Here is a 12,765-nt window from a genome sequence, read left to right as displayed (position 1 = left end):
ACCTCACGCTCGGTGAAGGTCTTTGTTTTGGTCAATGTATCCGGGTTCCACCCATCTCGCCTATGTACCAGGAGGGAAGCCTGACAATTATTATGAATATAAGAGAGGTCTAGGTTATGTTTCTTCATCCAATGACGAATGTTGTTAAAAGTCATCAACCAGTCATCCAATCTGAGTAAAGATGGATATTCGTTAGATTCTACAGATTAGGATTCTGATGTTAGGCTTGAAGAAATATTCAAAGGCCTAATGTCGAACATGGCTACGGTTGATCCTGCCACAATAGAGGAAGATGATCAAATGCTAACTGTCGCCCCTGCCACAATAGAGGAAGATGATCAAATGCTAACTTAGGAAAACCCTTGGATCCATCACTTGAATATGCAATATGGTGATCGATTCGAACAAAGGGAACCTCCTACCGAAGACAAAGTGATCCAAGTGAACATGGGCGATGAGGTCTGTAGGCGTCAAAAAATGCTAATAGATATCCCAGACATAGAGAAAATCACTCAAAGGGACCTCATACTGCTTTAAGAAAATCAAAGCAGGCTTTGCTGTCTCGCCAGCGAGACAGGCTTTGCTGTCTCGCCAGCGAGACAGGCTTTGCTGTCTCGCCAGCGAGACAGGCTTTGCTGTCTCGCCAGCGAGACAGGCTTTGCTGTCTCGCCAGCGAGACAGTGTTTGCTGTCTCGCCAGCGAGACAATGTTGAAATAGTCAAAACCACCTTTGTAACTGCCCTACACGTGTCCATTAACTGCCAAGGGACGTGGGAAACATCATGGGCGAAAATCACGTGGATAACTGCCAAAATAACGGAGTTTGAAACGTGGGAGAACAGTTACAGCGAGAAACTGTCGTTTTCCGAGACAGTATTTACTGTCTCGCTGGGCGAGACAGCAAATTTACTGTCTCGCGGGTCGAGACAGCAAACGCTGTCTCGCCCAGCGAGACAGTAAACACTGTCTCGCCGTACTGACTTCTTCGATTGTTAAGTTTTTGCAGTTACTGACCCTTGAGGCTATAAATACCCCCCTAGGGTCACTTCTGACGAGGATCGAGCATTTGTTAGAGCATTCCAGAGCAGAGAGAGCAGAGATTTGAGTTCTTTTCTTGCAACGCCTTGAAATTAAGCTTCGACTTGATTTTAAGAAGAACGACTATCTTACTTCGATAAGATATCGTTTCAATTTCTACTTCGATAACGAAGTTAGAATCATAAGCCCCCTCTTCACGATCTGTGAATCGGCGGTCCACGAACCAAAGCGTTCCCGGCACAGGCAAAGTCCCACGAAAACGAGAATTGATAGACGATTTTCGTGTTTGTTTCTCAAGAGTTGTAATTTTTGTTTTGTTGTGTAGAAAAAGTCTTATAAAAAGATTATTCTTTCGAATTTGTTGTAATCAAACAAAGTTATAATGAATTCCTCAACAGCACCGACTTTTGACTCAAACAAGCTGGCGACCACAGTGGGAGCCAGCGGCCTCGCTGCCGAGGCCGCGGTGTCGCAACCGATCAAGATCATCGTTAATGAAGAGATCGAATATGAGTTCGATCAGGCGAAGTTTGAGGAGTACTTGTCGTCCTCATCCGCGAAATCTTCCTCGTCTCGCAAATATAGGAAGATTTCGTCCTCCAAGAAAATGTTTAAGTCTGCAATGCCTATGAAGGCCGCAGGTGAAGGTTCCCACCCGATTGCTGCTAAGGAATCCGCCTGCGACATCCCTGCTTCAAACGACTCCACACCCCTTAAGGAGTCGATGATGAATAGCTCACCGGTGCTGACAAAGAGGGCTCGTCAAAGACAGCGTCAGCGCCGTGCTCGACAATTGGCTAAGGCCATGCAACAAACCGACGGGGTCCATTACTATGCGGACCTAGAGTCGAGGAAACAGAAAGCAGTTCAATTGTCTCAACGGCAAAATAATTGTATTTCTGCAAAACTTACGACGGAGGAGTGGACTCTCGTCAAAAGGGCCCGTTCAACCCTCAAGGAACGGATACAAAGGCGTAAAGCGAAGGCCGCCCGTGCTCATGCTCTCCGTCAACAAGCACAAGGAACCAAGAAGGAGACGGTGTCTGAAAAGCCACCGAAGAACCACAAGGTTTGGATTCCGAAGGCGCCACAAAAATCCGTTCCGGGTCCATCTACTGTGTCACCGGTAAAACCCTGGGTTAGCCCAGATTTGTCCAAGTTCAAGATCACCATGGCGGATCGCCTCGGTCCTTCGGCTAACGATCGAGGCAAAGCCCCAGTTGAAGAAAATCCAAGTCCTGTAAGTAAACCCTTAGTGGTTTCTCATACAGGGGGTCGTAAACACCCTCCTGTCAGAACTGCACCAGTCCAGAACGAGAGAATACCAGTTCACTCTCGTCTAGGACCGATGAAGACACCATTCCCGCAAGGGGGTGGATTTAAAAATTCAACCTTGGATCGCTCAGAAGCGACAACAAGTCGTCCTGCGCATGCTAACAAGGTTCAGAAGAAAGAGATAGGTTGCTCAAATCGTAACAATGATGAGCTGTACTATCAGAAAAATAACTCAAGAAAAAGAGTTGTACAAGAAAACGAGTCTCATTGCTCCTGTGAGAGACTCATCAAGGCAGTGCTGACGGAATGCGGATGCTCCAAGACTAATTCAACAAGAGTCTCCGTATTCCAAAGACTTTCCAATGAAACGTCAAGACCTAAGGTGAGGCGTTTCAACAAAAAGAAACCGGTAGTTCGACAAGATGAGTTCCCCGAGGTCACTATCAACATGACCAACAAAGGGAAGCAAAAGTCGGTCAATCCCGACCCTGATTTCTCTCCAGGAGGGAGAGTTGAGCGGGGTCTTTCTCAAAGGATGGCGCGGTTACAAAGAAGAGCCAACCTACGACGAGACTACAGGAAAATGCACGAGGGGCTATCTTCAGATGAAGAAATATCAGATACTTGTTCAGCCCTTACGTCGGACGATACCGCATCCAGTGTTGGACGAGCCAGAGAATCATTCGCGATCACGCCAGATCAATTGGCTCAAATGCTGCAGGAAGCGTTGGCTAAACAACGCGAAGAAATCAGAGCTGAGTTCAAGACCGAGATGGAGCTGACCATGCAGCAGATACGCGAAGAAATTAGAGCTGAGTTCAAAACCGAAATGGAGTTGACTATGCAGCAGATGCGGGATTTGCAGGTTCAGCAACACCAACCGGAATCAAGCCAAAGAGCAGAATCCAGTCGGCGTAATGAAGAGGATGAGACGATATTTGAAGATCCTCCTCCAGATAAAGACAACTCCGGAAGCGATCCGACCAAGTCAGCCACTCAACCTCCACAGATCTATTTGAAGAAAAGCGAGGAAGAGGACAAGAAGATGCACGATCTTGAGAGCAAAGTCAACGCTTTGATGACGGCTCAAGAAGTGAAGAAAACGGGCATCCCATACCCGTACCCGAGGGAGTGGGACCTGATTCCTTATCCCCAGAAATTTAATTTGATTAACTTTACTCCTTTTGATGGCAGGGGTTCACCAACTCAGCACTTGATCTATTTCAAGTCGCATCTCGGCGCAATATCTGGGAACGAAGCCCTGATGGTCCGGTCATTCGTAGGAACCCTCCGCGGGCCTGCCTTCGATTGGTACCGACGCCTTAAGCCTGGGAGTATCACTAGCTGGGAAGATATGGAAGAACTATTTCTCACCAATTTCTTCGACGACGATACTGAGGTTTCAATTGGCACGTTGTTGGATGAGAAGCAGAAGGATGGGGAATCGGTTGATGTCTTTGTCAAACGATTCCGGGACAAAGCGGTGAACTGCAGAGATCCACTCACTGAGGAATTTATTCTGCAAACATGTCATAATAATCTGTCCTTGGATGTATTAGAAGTGGTGGGGGTTGTTCCCTCTAAAACTTGGAAAGAGATGAAAGTAAGAGGTGAACAAGCTGAACGCTTCCTCAAGAGAAAGAATTTGGAGAGAGGTTTGCCACCAGCTAATAATCAGAATCAAAATCAAAAGCAGAACTTTAACCCTCGAGGCAGAGGAAGAGGGTCTGTAGCCGCTGTGGACGCACATCAGACGTCACAACAGCCACCGCAACAACCGCAACAATCATCCTTCCAGTTGGCGCCAAACCAGAATCAACAGCCTTCGAAGCAGTTTAAGAATTCTGAGCCCAGATTCCCAAAGGAATACTCTTTCAAAGATGATGAAGTTCCGGTCATCTTCAAATACTTGTTAGAGAACAACAAGATCAAGCTTCCACCGGTCACAAACCAAGAAGAAGCAACGAAGATCAATGACCCAAAGTATTGTGCTTATCACAGGAGGGTCCACCATCCTACTAAGACATGTTATGTCTTAAAGGATAAAATACAAACATTAATTGATGTTGGTATCGTGACACCAAAGCCAAAGGAGAAGATAAAAATGCAAATCATCAACGATGACCCTCATGGACAGCGTCAGAAAGGGCTTGTATCTCACACAGCCCCCAATGGCGAAATCCTTTGGGTTCATCCGGATTTGCTTGAAGATGAGCAATGGACAACATCCACGTCGAAGAAGAAGTCGAAAAGCAAGCGAAAGGAGAAGTCCTGTTATGGAGCCTCGGCAATTCCTGAGAAGAATGATGAGGAGATAGCAGCATTATCATTTTCTGATGGAGAACAGGAATTTTTCGCTACAAGAAGTGGAAATGAATACCATTATAGGTATACGGAAACCTCAGATCCAAATGCCAAAACTCTTACGGAGCTGGGGGTAGCCATAACTCCACCAGTAGCAGCTGAAAAACCTCAGAAAGTTGTTAAGCAAAAAGAAAAAGAACCTCAACACAGAGAGGTTCAAATTCCGAAGCAGTCTCGTTTTAGTCGACCGATTGGACGAGACAAACCGGAAAGCTCGAACGCACCATATCGTTTCGACGTTATGGCTCAGCTGGCTAATATCCCAGCAAGAATTACGCTATATGAGTTGTTGCGCCTCTCGAAAGAAACCAGAGAAGCTTTACAAGAAGCTTTGGCTGATTCCGAGGTATTCCTCACTCAGATCAAGCCAATTCCTGAAAAGCCAGAGTCATCAGTGCAGCACTGCAATCTGGCAGCCACCAAGTTTCCTTGCATCGCTTTTACAAAAGAAGATATGCAAGTCAGAAATTCGAAGCATGATAGACCGTTATATTTTACTGGATATATCGGTTCGATCATGGTTAACCGGATCCAAGTCGATCCGGGTTCCGCTGTCAGTATCATGCCACTTCGGTTGATGTACCACCTTGGAATTCCCGCTAGCAAGTTGGCCTCCACAGGAACGGTTATTTATGGTTTCAACACAAGCGGGTCACGACCGTTGGGAAAAATCCGGGTGAAGTGTCAACTCGGAGATCTGAAGTCTGAAGTCACTTGCTATGTGATCGATGCAGAGACTTCCTATAACTTACTGTTGGGTCGCCCATGGATCCACGGTAATCTTATAGTTCCCTCCACCCTCCATCAGTGTTTGAAATATGTCGACACTAATGAGGAGGTCAAGACGGTGGTCGCGGATAAGCAACCATTCAAGGGGTTAGAGAATTACTTTACTGACTCCCTTCTTTATGGTGCTGAGTCCGATACTGAACCATCGGCCCATGGCACGGACAGCGGAGAAGAAGCTGATACCGAAGCCGGGCTTGATTATAGTGAAGGTCTTGTATTAAATGACATTGAACCTCTTGTAATCGATCTTGATGGTGATGAATCATCGGACGAAAGTTGTAACTGGCAGCTTGCCGATGAAATAATAAACCATGATTTAGAGTACTCGCATTGTCTAGATGACGTAATGCAGAAATTGTATGACGACTCTAGTCTACATATGCCACTTCGTTCGTCTTGTACGGCGACGAAACACCTTCAAAGCTCATCTGGAACAACTATGATCCTACCCGCAAAGGCAGGGGGTGAAAAAGAGATAATCTTTGGAAAAGGGGAATCATCCCCCACTCCAGATCATTTCTTAGATAGTAATTCGGATGAAGAAAAACCCGGGCGACACTTCTCTCGGTATAGTTCTCAAGCGAATGATTATATGATGAGTCGAGGCTATGACCTTTCACTTGGTGAAGGCCTTTATTTTGGTCAAGGTATTAGGGTTCCACCCCGTTCTACCTATGTACCAAAAGGAAAACCAGATAATTACTACAGTCGTAATAGAGGTCTGGGTTATGATTCATCCGAAGACGATTATGGCCAACAGATTATTAACCAATTAATAGACAGGAGTGGACATTCATCCGATACTTCAAATTGGGATTCTGACGTGAGCATTGGTGAAAGATTCAAATCCCTAATGTCGAACATGGCGACGGTTGACCCTTCCACAACAGAAGAAGACGATCAGTTACCTGTTTGGGAAGATCCATGGATGCATTACATGAATATCCAATACGGTGATCGATTTGAGCAAAGAGAACCTCCTACCGAGGATAAAGTGGTTCAAGTTAATATGGGTGACGAAAATAATCCGAAGCCTATATTTATCAGCGGTGATCTTCCACCAGATGAAAAAGAGGAATTAATTGCCCTCGTTAAAGAGTATATCGACGTTTTCGCATGGAACTACGAAGATATGCCAGGACTCGACCCAAATGTAGCAATGCATACCCTTAACATAAAATCGGATGCTAAACCTGTCAAGCAACAACAAAGACGGTTTCGTCCGCAAATTATGGAGGCAATAGAAGCTGAAGTTAAGAAGCTAATTGACTCGGGTTTTGTCAGAGAGGAACAACATCCTGAATGGTTGGCCAATATCGTTCCAGTCCTCAAAAAGAACGGAAAAATCAGAATCTGTATTGACTTCAGAGATCTGAATACAGCATGCCCCAAGGATGATTTTCCCCTACCGATTACGGACGTCATTATCGACAACACATGCGGGTTTGAAAGAATGTCGTTCATGGATGGATTTTCTGGGTATAATCAAATCAAGATGCATCCGGATGATGAAAAGCATACAGCTTTCAGAACACCTCTTGGCGTCTTTTGTTATACCGTTATGCCTTTCGGTTTAAAGAATGCCGGTGCTACATATCAACGAGCAATGACGAAAATATTTCAAGAGCATCTCCGGAAGACCGTCGAATGCTACGTTGATGACCTGGTCGTTAAGAGTCGTGATAAAAACGACCACATTAATGATCTGAAGACAATGTTCGAGCTTATGAGAACTCATCAGTTAAAAATGAACCCGACTAAATCCTTCCTTGGAATGTCGAGAGGTAAATTTCTTGGATTCGTCGTCACCACGAAAGGTATCCATATTGATCCCGATAAGGTGAAAGCGATAATATTGATCCTGATAAGGTGAAGGCGATAAACGAACTGCAGCCTCCAAGAAATCTTAAAGAACTCAGAGGATTGCAAGGTCGATTGGCATATATCCGTCGGTTTATATCGAACTTGTCCGGAAAATATCAACCGTTTTCCAAACTCGCAAAGAAAGGCGTGTCGTTCATTTGGGATGAAGCATGTCAGAAGGCATTCGAAGATATTAAGAAATATCTGGCGAATCCACCTATTCTCGTTGCACCGAAATCAGGCAAACCGTTTTTGATTTATGTCAAAGCGACGAGCCATTCGTTAAGTGCGTTACTTGCACAAGACGACGATAACGGTCACGAGCAAGCTATCTAAGTCGTACACTAGTAGGAGCTGAATCTCGCTATCCAATGATCGAGAAAGAATGTCTCGCCTTGGTATTCGCAATCCAGAAAATGCGACATTATTTAGTTGGACAGACGATCTACGTCATTTCCAACATAAATCCCGTCCGAGTATTCATGACCCAACCGGCTTTCATGAATTGGCGGTTGGCCAGATGGGCCTTACTCCTATCGCAATATGACTTGTACTTCAAGCAGCAGAAATCTGTTAAAGAACGAGCTATTTGTGATCTTCTGACAGAAAACCCTACGAAGGATGTAGTCAAATTGTACGACGACCTGCCAGATGAAACTCACGAAGTTAATACCACCTCACATCAACAGGTGTGGCAATTGTACTTCGATGGGGCTTCCCGATCAACTAACGTGGCAAGTGCACCCGGATGTTCTAAAATCTCCTCAGGAGTAGGGGTCGTTTTAGTTTCCCTGGAAAAGCACGTCTTGCCTAGAGCATATTCACTGACTGAACCATGCTCTAATAATGTAGCCGAGTACAATGCGTTAATAATCGGACTTAATTTCGCCAAAGAGCTGGGGGTCGAATACCTTGAGGCTTTTGGAGATTCTCAACTGGTGGTTAATCAAATACGAGGAGAGTATGAAGTCAGAAATCGAGACCTGATTCCATACCACCAGGTGGCCATCGAAATGGCAAGCTCGTTTGAAGAATTTTTCATCGAGTACGTTCCGCGTCTCCAAAATGCATACGCGGATGCATTGGCAGCATTGTCAGTATCCTTGGCTCAACCTCCCAAAACAGAGCAATTAATTACAGTGAGGACTCATCAGCTTATTGTTCCAATCTACGATTCGAATGCTAAAGAGGTATACTCAACTGGAGTTGAACCCGAAGTTCGAGATTGGCGTTTTCCTATTATTGACTACGTCTTACATGGTATATTACCTGAAGATGTAAGAGAAAGGGAATCGATTCGGCGAAGAGCGCCGAGATTTTATTACAATGCCACATCGCAAACGTTGTATCGACGAGCTTATGATGGTCTTTTACTTCGTTGTCTATCCAGTAAAGAAGCGGAACAAGCACTCAAAGAGGCACATAATGGGATATGCGGTGCACATCAGCCCGGTCCTAAACTCTGCGACCGACTTAGGAGAATCGGATATTATTGGCCAACTATGGTGAAAGACGCAGTCGATTACGCACGACAATGTGTAGTGTGTCAATTGCATGCAAATTATATGCACATACCCCCTGAATATCTGCATCCTTCGGCGACATCGTGGCCGTTTGAAACTTGGGGAATGGATATAGTAGGTCCTATTTTTCCACCTTCGGTTAAAGGGGACCGTTTCATTCTGGCAATCACCGATTATTTCTCGAAATGGGCAGAAGCAGTTCCACTTAGAGAAGTAAAGACGACCAATGTCATCAAATTTATCAAACACCATATCATATATCGGTACGGTGTGCCAAGGCGAATAGTGCACGACAACGGTCCTCAGTTCGTGAGCAACGCATTCATCAAGTTCTGCGGTAAATTCGGGATTAAAGACGTTTCGTCGACTGCTTATAATCCTACAGCTAACGGATTGGCCGAAGCTTTTAACAAGACTATCATCAAAATCCTGGCAAAATTGGTGAAAACCAATAAGCGAGATTGGGATGACAAACTCGGCGAAGCTCTCTGGGCTTATCGTACGACCGTCCGCACGCCTACCGGAGCCACCCCGTATGCTTTAACGTATGGGTGTGAAGCCGTTCTTCCATTGGAAATACAGATTCCTTCTCTCCGTATCGCTCTCGTAACGGGAATGACGACGGAAGAACATCATCAGAAACGTCTCGAGGAATTAGAGATGTTGGATGAAAAACGCTTGGAAGCTCAACAACAAATCGAGTTTTATCAAGCTAGAATTTCTCGGGCTTTCGATAAAAAGGTCCGACGACGAAGCTTTAAAGAAGGAGATCTAGTCCTTGTTGTTCGAAGACCTATGATTCTCACTTCCAAGAAGAAAGGCAAATTTGAACCTAAATAGGAAGGACCGTTCGTGATAGAAACAGTCTACTCAAACGGTGCATATCGCCTGATTACTCAGGATAGCAACAAATTGATGATGCCAATAAATGGGAAGTTCCTGAAAAAGTATTACCCGTAATACGTTCAGGATAACCTATGTAAAACGGGAAATTCCTAAAAAATCCTATATAGGATATTTCAGGATAACCCGATGTCAGTTGATTATTCTAAATGAAAACTGATTATGTGAATAGTCTGTTCTTAATTGTTATAAAAATAATTAAGAACCTCTTACTACCTTTGTTGAGATGAGATTTAATGACAATTAATCTTTCCTCACAAAACCTTGTAATGTGATCATGGAAGATGAGATTCGACAATTCATAACCTCACGCCATGAAACCCGCGCCGGTCGGATTGATCAATGGTTATCAGTCTATATCGGTCGATAGATTACTTCATGTTTGAAATCAAAGTTTCCCACCGAGTAGTTTGTGCAAATCAACGAATTCATTGTTATTTGTACCCTACTCCAATTCCTCAATTGGTCAAACCTTTAAACAGTTAGGACCAAAGCCAAAATCCCCTCTCGATTCGTTCCATGAACGAGAGGTCCACAAATTGAGTGATCAAACCTTCATACAGTTAGGATCATATCAAAACCCCCAATTAGTCAAACCTTACTACAGTTAGGACCACAGACAAAATCTCCTTTCGATTCATTTTTTGCGAACGAAAGGTTCACCTTTGAATTGAGTAATCAAACCTTATGACAGTTAGGGTTATTCAAACCAATCCAGATTCTCTAAATGGAGATTCCACTTTAAGTTTCTTTATTCCAGGAGATAGAATATAAAATTCTTCCTCTCCAATTCTGGGTTTATCTCTACCAACAAACAAGAGACCAGGAGATAGAATATAAAATTCTTCCTCTCCGATTTTGGGTTTATCTCTACCAACAAACAAGAGAACAGGAGATAGAATATAAAATTCTTCCTCTCCAATTTCGGGTTTATCTCTACCAACAAACAAGAGACTAGGAGATAGAATATAAAATTCTTCATCTCCGATTCCGGGTTTATCTCTACCAACAAACAAGAGATTGAGAAACGGAATATGCAATTCTTTTTCTCTTACCAGGAGATAGAATATAAAATTCTTCCTCTCCGATTCTGGGTTTATCTCTACCAACAAACAAGAGACCAGGAGATAGAATATAAAATTCTTCCTCTCCGATTCTGGGTTTATCTCTACCAACAAACAAGAGACCAGGAGATAGAATATAAAATTCTTCCTCTCCGATTCTGGGTTTATCTCTACCAACAAACAAGAGACCAGGAGATAGAATATAAAATTCTTCCTCTCCAATTCTGGGTTTATCTCTACCAACAAACAAGAGACCAGGAGATAGAATATAAAATTCTTCCTCTCCGAGTATGGGTTTATCTCTACCAACAAACAAGAGATTGAGAAATGGAATATACAATTCTTTTTCTCTCCATTTCTGGGTTCATTTTCCTGTATAGGAAATATAACCTATTCTCATTCTAAAATCCATGTCGTTCGCACATGGGGGATGTTATCTCTATCCCTTATTAGAGATAAGCCTACATCTAACACATGTAGCCTACATATTCAATATGATAGTTTAAAGTCTAAAAGAGTTTAATTCTTTTAGCGCAACGTTATATGTGAAACGGACTTAGATAATTCACATACTAGCCCGATTCAAACGGTAATCGGTAAAGGCATATCAAATCCGTTGATGGCTGAGGATTTGCCAAAAATCCTATAAGTATTATGGTTATTTATTCTAAACAAGAATGAGTAATCGTAATAAAACCTCAATGAGCAAAAAGATTCAATATAATGAGCAAAAAAGTTCACTATGTTGACCAAGAATTTTCAAACAAAGTTACAAAAATGTATGTTCTCCAATTACAAAAGTTTATACTGACTAATATGATTTTCAAGTTTTGACAGCTCTAACGCATAAGCTTGTTCAAGCTCAGCTGTCAGTTTAACTTTGAAGGCTTCTTCATTAACGTTCTGAAGTTCAGCAACCTCTTGTTCTTTCTCAGCAAGTCTCTTATCCTGAATATTCAGTCGCTGATACAGGTTTTCTTCAATTTGAGTTGTCTTCGTCAACTCAGATTCTAAAACTTCACGAGCATCCTTGGCTTTTGCAAGTTGTTTCTCTAGACGGTCCATTTCAGCTCGATTCGACTCTAAATCCCGTTGTAGATCGATTTTAACCTGTAGTCTCTTGGCGATATGCACCCTGAGTTGATGACTGTGGGCTTTTAGTTTTTGAAGTTCAGAGTTAGCAGATTGCTGAGAATCACGCCACGCACGCAACTTGAAGTCCATATGAGAAGCGATGTAGGAGGGTACACCTTTAGTGCGAAGATCCTCCAGAAGTTCAACGTGTTGCCTCAGCTCGATTAAATATGCACCAATTGAATCGGCTAAGTCGTTGTATCCTTCATCTCGGATACCCGACATATAACGATCAAACGGTTTCTTAAAATTCTCAAAATATGAACCTTTTAAGAGAATACGATCGACCATAAAATTCCAAAAAGAGACGAAACCATGAAGATCAGAGCAAATGGCAATTTTTTCCAGATCCTCGTCAGATAATAACTCTTGAATGCGGGCTGATAATGAGGTAGAAGAAGCTGCAACAAGGGTAAATAAGTCAGTACAAGATATATGTGTGCGTACATAACAGCAATCTGAAGCATGTCAAGTTTAACAGAAGAACCTTCAGTATGACCCGGCGTGTCCACTGGGGGTAGTTTGGTCTCCTGAATAGTCAAAGCTGGCTCAGGAATAGTAACTTTTAATGCACCAACTATGTCAGAAGATTCTTTAATTTCAACCTCAGAAGATTCTGGGTGCAAACTAAGAGGCTCTTTAGGAGGAGATTCTACAAACAAAAGAGTTACAATGAGCATGGTGGAATGTTGATCGGGAATTCAAAAACAAATGATGAATAAAACTCACCAGCCCTGGGCACAACATCGGTTGACGTACCAACGTCTTCAGTTGGTCTCGCTTTTGTTGCGACCGGACTAATCTGGGGAGTG

The 12,765-nt window shown here is 43.3% G+C and overlaps 1 long non-coding RNA gene across 1 annotated transcript; it reads right to left on the bottom strand.

Moving 5' to 3' along the window:
• Positions 12,315 to 12,765, bottom strand: LOC109844194. The gene is made up of 3 exons (XR_002247900.1): positions 12,683 to 12,765; positions 12,441 to 12,605; positions 12,315 to 12,354 (listed from the first exon to the last, which is right to left on the bottom strand). It is a non-coding gene; the product is annotated as an uncharacterized LOC109844194 (long non-coding RNA).

Source organism: Asparagus officinalis, chromosome 6 (assembly GCF_001876935.1).
Source record: "Asparagus officinalis chromosome 6, Aspof.V1, whole genome shotgun sequence".
Classification (NCBI taxonomy): Eukaryota; Viridiplantae; Streptophyta; class Magnoliopsida; order Asparagales; family Asparagaceae; genus Asparagus; species Asparagus officinalis.
This window is presented reverse-complemented; position numbering and strand designations above follow the sequence as displayed.